Below are 8,524 nucleotides of genomic sequence, written 5' to 3' on the forward strand. Positions count from 1 at the left end.
AGGACAACTAAAAAGGAGAAGATGTTGGACAAAACATACCAAGGAACTGAGGGTGTCTACAACTGCTACAAAAGAGTCTCATCCATCAGCCTTATGGGATCAAAGCCCCCAGTCAATTAAAGTTGGATTGTACACTACTATCCCCGAATCCTCATGATTGGGGAATATGTTATGAATGAAAGTAGAATTACTAGTAGTCTAATATCAAATTGTGATTCTAGCAATGGAAGAAATATTATTGATGTGTAGGTGGTGGTCACTGGAGGTTCTGAGGGTAGGGAAAGGGACATACAGGTGCAATATGTGGTCATTTTTGGGACTTGGGAATCTTCCTGAATCACAATTCAATGACAGATACAGGCCACTATGTATTTTGCCATAACCTACAGAACTGAGTAGAAAAGAGGGTAAACTTCAATGTATACTATTATCCATGATTAGTGGCCATGCTACAGTATGTGTTTATCAATTGCAATGAATATACCACATTAATGAAAGATGTTGCTAATGTTGGAAAATGTAAGAGTTGTGGGAAGTGGGGCATACTGAATCCCCTGTATAATATCTAATATTTATGTAATCTAAGTATTTTAATTAATTAAGGAAAGGAAAATGAAAAAAGAAAGGATATTGTGTTTTGTTAAATTATTCTCTGTGTCAATTGAGATGCTCATATGGTTTTTCTTCTTTGATTTATTAATGTGGTAAACTACACTGATTCATTTTCTTATGTTGAAACACTTGTATACCTGGAATGAACTTCTTTGGATATGCTGCATGATTTACTTACTGCTGTTAGACTGAATTTGCATGTATTTTGTTGAGGATCTCATTGCTATATTCATTAGAGATTGGTCTTTAATTTTCTTTATTTGTAATATATTTATCTGGATTTAGAATTAGGGTAATACTGGCTTCTTATGATGGGATTGCTGATGTCTAGGCATCTTAATATTTGGCTGAGAAATGGTGAATTTCTATCTCTTGGTAGAAGTTTTATTTACTGTCTCCTTTTTGATTTTGGGTTCAACTTATTCTAAATATTAAATTTTGACCTTTTAAAGTTATCATACAAGGTCTTGGTCCCATGAGTGGGGTCCAGACCAGATCCAAGTGGGTGGAGGAATAAGTGAGGAGAGACTCCAAGAAGCCTTTTTCCTACACTTCCCAGGCTGGCCAGCAGATGGAGCACTGTCATGACTGTTTTTGTGAAATTTGACTTTTCCAACCACAGCAAAATAACACTATTTTTGGTTTCTCCATTTCTCTCTTCCCACTCTCTTTTGGAAGATACATTCACATGGGACTACCTTGTGAATAGCAGTTTCTTTGGACAGCTTATGTCCTCTCCCCCTGTTTTTGGAAGAGAATTGAACCCTGCTGCCCTACTCAGACGTCATATTCTGGGAACCCCTTATGGTGGCTGTCATTGCAAGACATTATATGAATCTCCTAGACAGCCAAAGTAGTTGGCTGAGAAATGGTCAAAATTAATATATCAAACTATTGGGAGTGAAAACACCAATAACACTATTTCCAGGGGATAAATGTACAACACTAACGTATGCAGAGCTTGGAAAAAATGATTCAGAATGAATTGTTTACAGTAACCTCTAAAAACAGCCTAGGAATGTATTCACCAAACTGGTGTACGTGAAAAATTATTTGAAGGGAATCATAATTCAAGGAGTGCAGCATGAGGTAGGGCTTTTACTTGTACAAGAGAAACCTCCAGAAAGAATTAATAAGCTGAGGATTTTACATCTCAGATTATGGTGCAATCATTACAGAAATTTTATAAGACAGCATGAATGAAATATTCTCTGAAAATTATAGGTTTGATGTTGGTATACCTCAAAAACAGTTTCTTAACATGTGGGTTAATAAATTGCAAAATGAGAATGAATTCATAGCTTTCTCAAAGAAAATGGAGTAAATACGAATAAACATTTGTTTTTTCAAAACTGGCAATTGGTGCAAGGCAATCACTGATCCCTACAGGGCACTCTGATTTCCCAGTTATAATGGTGGTCCTTGGATCAGGTAATGAATGAAGAAGTCAGCTTAGTCTATCTCACAAAGAACAAAGTTGGACTATATAAAAACCTGAAATTATGTGCAAATATCTGGTTTGAATAGTTTAAAAAGACATATTTGGAAATGGGGAAACAAACACACATTATTTTTTGTAATCTGTAAACACAGACTATTATAGAAAATTCTGAGAGAAATTTCCTGAAAATGTCAAAACTGTATATACTTTTAAAGGACAAATTTATGTCACTGGAAAAATCACAAAAATTAATGAGACCATCGAAGTTTGAAGAATCAGAGATTGTGTTGTAAATTACAACTTCACTTAACTTATAATTAGGAACACACAAGAGAAAGGAGAAGATCAGAGATGGAATGGGAATATTGTAAACCAAATCAGACTACATCTCCATTTCAGGATGCTACTTATTTAAGGAGACAGTGAATCGCAGCCATGTTGTCTGGTACACAGCATTTGAAATGAGAGAATATTTTCACCAAAACTTATAACATAAGCAGTTGCTTTCATCTGGCAGGGACTGCAGCACACCTTTATCCCTGCAGCATCTTCTATAATTATACATACAGAATTATGTGTATTAAATATTTTACCACTGAAAAATCAAGGTAGTAGCTTCTGCCTTCAATACTCTTACTTGGAAATACAATAAGAAATAGCACATGATGTAAAAGAATACAAAAGAAATAGGTGTCCTCGATATATAAAAAGTAATGAAATAGAATTCTGAAAATTACAGATTATTTTCGATACACTTATAAAGTATATATATTTAGATCTCCCTGTATTTGACCTCTTTTAGTCATGAGTACCTTTCTAAACTTGAGAAAACAATCCATTTATAGGGAGAATATTTTTCAGCATTTTTAAAACCTGCTTTACGTCCTTGTTTCTAAGACTATAGATTAAAGGGTTTAGCATGGGTGTGACCGCCATGTACATCACTGAGGCTATTGTGTCTGTTCTTGAATTTTCTGTAGCAGCAGAACTAAAATACACTCCAAGACTTGTACCATAAAACATGGTCACTAATGAGAGGTGATACCCACAAGTAGAAAATGCTTTATACTTTCTCTCAGCTGTTGCAATTCTTAAAATGGAAGATTCAATCTTGAAGTGAGAGAAAAAGATCCCAGTGAGTGGAATAGCACCCTAAGCCCAGATGTGACATTCATCACCACGTCATTGACAAAGTTTTCAGAGCAAGCAATTTGGACTAGCTGGTTAAGTTCACAGGAAAAGTCGGGCATTTCCAACTTTGCACAAAAAAGACAATCATAAAACCATTAAGCTATGTAAAAGAACAGAACACTTAATAACCAGGATGACAGCAACAGGAAGCCACAGACCGGGGGTTCATGATGACCATGTAATGAAGGGGATTACAGATGATCTTGAAGAGGTCATGTCATCACTGTGAAGAGGGAGTTTTCTAATTGTCAAAAAAGCATTAGAAAAAACATCTGTCCGAGAGAGTTTTCAGAAGTAATGGTTTTACTATCTGTCTGGATATTCAGCAGGATCTTTGGGACAGTGGTGGAGATAAAACAGATATCTGTAAAAGACAGTTTTAAAGAAAGAAGTGTATGGGTGTGTGGAAGCAAGAGTCTTAGATGATAGCCAAGATGATGAGCAGGTTCCCAGTTAGGCGACCAGGTACACAGACAGGAAACGCCCAAAGAGGAGGAGCTGCATTCTCATATCTTCAGAGACGCCCAGGAAGACAAACTCTAAATCATGTGTTTGGTTTTCCATGTAGCTTATTAAGCTCCTAGAAAAGAAGCCAGAACAATGAGAATTTAGACACACGTAGTGACCTGCAAATTATCGTCAATGCTGTGTTTTGTAACCGCACTAAATTAATGATTTATTACTATAATGGATAGAGCTAGTAATTTTTTTTCTGAAAATATCAGGGAAAAAATGCTCCTGCCTTTCCTTGACACTTTTACTGACTAGCCATCCATGTCCTTAATTGGAAAGGATTTCTCACTTCAATATATTCCACTACAAATTCTCTTAGAAGTTATTTTATTCAACCAGTAGACTGACCCATCATTTTTTACTCAGTAATGAAAAGTTGGGGTAACGTCTATTGGTGATGATAGCACAATACTCTGAATGTACTTAAAACTACCAAGTCATACACTTTTCAATAAATAAAATGTGAAATTTTGTGATGTATACAGGTTAGTACAATTAATTTTTTAAAATAATTAATTAATGACGTATACTTTTTAACAATATCAAAGACCTGCTATTGTTACGATGCCATTATTTTCCAATCTGGTCTATACATTCAACCAATTCAGTTTTCTAAAATACCAGCAGGTTATTTTGAGTATATTGGCAAATTACTTCTAAAGTTTATATGGGAAGCTGTGGACTGGCGGGACCCTTCCCACTGGGGCTGGCAGCCGCAGTGTTTCCTGAGAACTGTCGGTTGTGTGGTGGTGTTCCTGGGCCCCGTGGTCCCCGAATGCGTGGTCCCCAGGTCAGTGTCCCCTGAGCCCCCATAGCCTGTGTTCCACGGACCTACATGCCCTGGGTCTGCAGAGTCCCAGACTGCCCTTTCCCAAGTCCAGCGCTCCCGGAGTTCCGGGATTGCCTTAGCCCTACGGTTTTGGACTGACTCCATGGGTGGGAGGGATTTGTTGGGGGGTGCAGTAGGGGGGCCTGGCTAGTGTGGGTTCAATTTTCTGGTCTTCCCCCCACTCTTATTATTTTATTTTTTTCTTTTTTGCACTTGGAGGAGCATACCGGCTTTCTTGGGGAGAGTCTGGGAAGAGAGGAGTGGCGAATCTGCTGAGAAAGCCCAATTCACCTAAACACTCTGAGATAGGAAACTTGGCCTGGGAGAAGGTGGAGTCAGAAAACCAACAAGTCCTCTCATAGCACACCTAAAGGAGAGGGACTATAGGAGTTGCTTTCTAAGCCTCCAATAGCATACTTGGGGTTCCTAGTGAGGTGTGGGTGCTCTCTCTCTGGAGATTGAGTCATTGTTTTCTATGTGTAGCTGATTCAACAAGGACCCACTTGAATCTCCTACTGGACCTCTCAGGCAGCTTCCTGCTGCCTGGGAGAGAGGGAAGTGAGGAAGGGAGAAATGGGCGAATGCCAGATCCCTAAGCATTTTAATAACTACAAACAGAATTCCTTGCTTGAAACTTTCCCTAGTATTTGGTTGGTTTTTCCTTGTATTTCCTTCCTCTTTATCCCCCCAAGGCCCTTTTTTCTTTCTTTTTCCTTTCTTTCTCTTTTTCTTTTTCCTGCTTACTTCCCATTCCCTTTTGTCACCTTTTTCCCTCTTTCTTTCTTTCTTTCTTTCTTTCTTTCTTTCTTTCTTTCTTTCTTTCTTTCTTTCTTTCTTTCTTTCTTTCTTTCTTTCTTTCTCTCTTTCTCTCTTTCTCTCTTTCTCTCTTTCTTCCTTTCTTCCTCTGCTTTCTTATTCTTCTTACATTGGGTGCTGCAGGGAGAGCTTCACATTTGCTGTATTTCCTCATCTTCCATTTACTCTTTTATGTGTGTATTGATTTTGGCCACCAACACTATTCCCTTTTCTCTACATCTTTCTATCCTCCATCGTTAATTGTTTCTCTTACATTACACCTCACTTTGTTTGCCCCCCTTTTTTTGACTTTTTATTACTAATACCTTTTTCTGTTTTCTGCCTTATATTCACTCTTTACATTATTGTCCTCTCTTTTCTCTTTCCCTCTCTCCTAATAATCATGGTTTCACCAACTCCCAGCAGTTTTGAGAAATATTTCTATAAACTATCAAAATACTACTGCTAACTATATTCCATATGTTACATGTTATTTTCTCCCAACCCAAGCTATTATTTTTAATATATTCTTATTACAGAGGTTGTGAACTTGCAAAACAATCATGCACATGTGTAGAATTCCCATTCAAACACAATCAACTAACACATTCTACTATCGTGGAATATTTATTACAGATTATGTGATAATACCATCAGACTATACTACAACCATTGTCCATAACAAACATTTGGTTCACTTTTTCCGTAATTTCCTATTATCATCAGAGAACATCATTGGCATTGATGCAAGAATATTACAAAACTGCTCTTAACCACAGTCCATAGGTCACATCAATTGTATTTTTCCCATGCATCTCCACATTCCCACCACGTGCAGCAGTGATGTACGTCTGTTCCAGCTCACAGAAGGACACCCTTGCATCTGTATCATTAAGCACAATTTCATACACCTCTGGGTTCAATGTATTACTCAGTCCCTAGATGATTCTCTAGCTTTTATTCAATTGATATTTACATCCCTGGACTATCTTTTTCATCCAGATTACCATTTATAAACCAGCTGCTACTCACTATGTTACCATCAAATCTATGCATTTCCAAACTTTTACAGTCAGGTTACTTAAAACTCCTACATATACTAAGCATTAGTAGTTCTTCTCAACTCTTATCTCCTAATAATATATACTTTAGGTTCTAACTCCATGCATGTATTCTTTGTATTTGATTCTTATTAATGAAACCATACAATATTTGTCTTTTTGTTTCTGATTTATTTCACTTAGCATATTGTTTTCAAGATTCATCTATGTTATCACATGTGGCCCAATTTCATTTTTTCTTACTGTAGAATAGTATTCCATTTTATATATAAATATACACACACTCATAAATATATATATGCAACTTTTTTTATTCCATTGATTGGTTGATGGACACTTGGATTGTTTCCCACTTTTGGCAATTGCGAATATAGCTGCAATGAACATCAGTGTGCAGAAGTGGATTCGTGTCAGTTTTCAATTTTGGATATATTCCTAGTAGAGGAATTGCTGGATCATATAGCAGTTCTGTATTTAGCTTCCTGAGGAACTGCCAAACTGTCTTCCACAGGGACTGCACTGTTTTACAATCTCATCAACCATGAAGTTGTTTACTTATTGTTCCACATCCTGTCCAGCACTCCTTTAATTCTGTTTTTTTTTTTAAATAATGGCCATTCAATGTAGTGCGAGATGATATATCATTGTCATTTTGATTTGCATTTCCCTATTATCTAGTGATATGAAATATATTTTCATTTGTTTTTTGGCCATTTGTGTTTCTTCTTTGGGGAAATGTTTTTTTTTTAATCTTTTGCCAATTTTTAAATTGGTTTTGCTTGCTCTTTTAGTCTTTAGCCATATGATCTCTTTGTATAGAATGGAAATCACATTCTTATCAGATACGTGGTTTCCAAATATTTTCTCCCATTGAGTTGGCTGCCTTTTCACCTTTTAGATGAAGTTCTTTGAATCACAAAAGTGTTAAGTTTGAGGAGTTTCTTTTTATCCATGCTTAATTTAATTGTTTATGCTTTCTGTGTGAGGTTAAAGAATGCATCACCTACTAACAGGACTTGATGGTTTCCCACAAATTTTTTTCCTGGAGATTTATGGTTCTTGCTTTTATATTTATTTCTTTTATCCATGTTGAGTTAATTGTTTATACGGTGTGGGATAGGGGTCCTCTTTCTTTTTTGACAATGGATATCCAGGTAGGCAGATTTGACATTCAGCCGTATATATTTTTCATGCCTTTCTGAGGAGAAGATACATTCTTCCTGTCTTTTATAGCTTGTGACTGCTTCAAGGCCATCTGTCATCCCCTGCATTATGTCTTCATCATGAACTTCCAATTTTGTCTTCCTGTTACTGGTAACATGATTATTCAGTGCTCCAGACTCGCTTTTACATGGCGTAATGATTTTGCAATTGTCTTTTAGTACAGATTTGGAAATCCCCCATTTTTTTCTGCGAATATAATCAGGTGGTCCAACTTGCCTATTCTGACACTTACCTCAATGATCTGGTGCTGTATTTTGCAACTGAGCTTGTGGGTATTATTACTCACACTGGGATCATTTTCTCTTACTCTAAGATTGTATCCTCCATTTTGAGAAATTTAACATCTGGGCACAAGTATAAAGCATTTTCTACCTGTGGTCTCACGTCTCAGTAGTATCCTTGTTTTATGAATCTTCTGTTGCTACCCCAAATTCAAGGAGAAATGCCATAGCCTCAGTGATGCACACGGTGGTCACTCCCCTGCTGAAATACTTTATCTACAGTCTTAGAAACAGGGACATAAAGCAGGTCTTAAAAAAAACAAACTCTCCAGAAGATAATATTCTCCCTATGAAGATATCATTTTTCTCAAGTTTAGAGACGTGTTTAAGATGAACTAAGGTCAAACAATGTGAGATCTAAGTATAGTTGCTTTTATCATTATCTTATGATTATCAGGTAATTGCCTGATTTCCTGAATTCTTTCTTTTTAGTTTTGTATACATCAAAAACACTGTTTCTCCTATTGTTGTTTTTTTTAATCATTTGACTTCCCTGTTTGTATCCCCTGTTTTCAGTGTTGAAGACAGCATAATGTTTAATATTGGGCATTGGTTATGCACTATATAATTATAGGAG

At 36.5% G+C, this 8,524-nt stretch overlaps 1 pseudogene; it reads left to right on the forward strand.

Moving 5' to 3' along the window:
• Positions 1–7,584: 7,584 nt before the first annotated feature.
• LOC139437907 (olfactory receptor 7A10-like) lies at positions 7,585–8,281 on the forward strand (annotated as a pseudogene).
• The last annotated feature ends 243 nt before the right edge of the window (positions 8,282–8,524 follow it).

Source organism: Dasypus novemcinctus, chromosome 30 (genome assembly GCF_030445035.2).
Source record: "Dasypus novemcinctus isolate mDasNov1 chromosome 30, mDasNov1.1.hap2, whole genome shotgun sequence".
Lineage (NCBI taxonomy): Eukaryota > Metazoa > Chordata > Mammalia > Cingulata > Dasypodidae > Dasypus > Dasypus novemcinctus.